A 1,613-nucleotide genomic window follows, 5' to 3' on the forward strand; every position below is an offset into this window, starting at 1 on the left:
AATTATAATTTAATTTAGCCTTAGTAATAAAGAAATTTAATTTAGGTTTAATAATATAATTTTTTATAAAGATAATAACTAAGTATTCTGTTAGTTATCAATGATTATCATAATTATATTTTAGATTTTTTATATTTAAAATGAGATGTTTATCTAATATATTTGATTATGTTTATCTGCAGTTAGTTAGACGAATTCAAATATGGAGCTTTAATAAGTTGTACTAATGCACAATTTAMTTGTAATCTTAAATTTTAAGTAATATGCATCAGTTATCAGTATTCGTGCATAAAAAATCGTTTTTAAAAGTTTTTGTCAAATGCTTTATAATATAGTGTATATATATATATATATATATATTAAATTTAAGTTTAATAATAAAAAATTTTATTTTTGGTTTAATATTATAAATTTTATAAAAATAATAATTAAGTATTCTATTATAATTTAATGATTATACTAATTATATTTTAGATTTTTTATTATTGAAAATGAGATGTTTATCCTGCATTTGATTGTGTTTATCTGCAGTTAGTTACACGAATTCAAATATTAACGAAATCGGATAGAGATGAAATAGTTTAGGGATAAACGAGTTTAAGAGTTTTAAGAGTTTTTAAGAGTTTAAGTCAAATGCTTTATAATATAGTATAGATAATAATTAAGTATTTTGTTATAACTAATGATTGTCTTAATTATATTTTAGATTGTTTATATTTAAAATGAGATGTATATCCAGTATATGATTATGTTTATCTATAGTTAGTTACAAAAACTCAAAAATGAAACTTTAATAAATTGTACTTATCCATAATTTACTTGTGATCTTGAATTTTAAGTAATATGCATTATCAAACAGTACTTTATACATAAAAAATTGTTTTTAAGAGTTTATGTCAAATGCTTTATAATGTAGTATAAATATTATTAAATAAAAATAAATTACTTTGTTATTAAATCTAAATTAAATTATAATAAAAAATTGAATTAAAAACATTTCATAGAAAACGATAACTTTTAAATAGTTAATTTAATACTAATATTGATACATTTTTTTTTCAAATTTATATTTTGTTCCAAAATAAAAATATTATCGTTTTCTAAAACCACGTAAAATCGTATTATATCGATAGACAAAATGAATAAAATGAAACATTAAAATATAGATTTATCTCGTTGCATTGTGCGGGTATCATTCTAATATGTGTGTGTATATATATATACTTGAGATCATGTAAGACCAAGAGTTTTTTGTGAGACCCGTAAAATCAATTCTCAACCCTTTGATTAGATCCACAATCTGAATATTCATAATCATCAAATTGTCACGAGACTTTTCAATAATCATAAAATTACCACCATGCAACTTTGGACCATTAGATCATTGACTTATAAAGTTGATCAATGAACATAAATTGGTCTTATAGGTCTCACGGAAAACCCTTGGTCTCACGTGAACTCAACCCTATATATATATACACACACACTATAAGCGTACTCGGGCAATGCAGCGAAATACATCGTGATTTTAATATTTCAATTTATTCTTTATCTCAGTCGATGTTATAATATGGTTTTATGTGATTTTGAGAAAGCGATGATTTTTTATTTTT

This window comes from Cynara cardunculus (assembly GCF_001531365.2).
Source record: "Cynara cardunculus var. scolymus isolate 2C chromosome LG 3, CcrdV1, whole genome shotgun sequence".
In the NCBI taxonomy this organism is placed as follows: domain Eukaryota; kingdom Viridiplantae; phylum Streptophyta; class Magnoliopsida; order Asterales; family Asteraceae; genus Cynara; species Cynara cardunculus.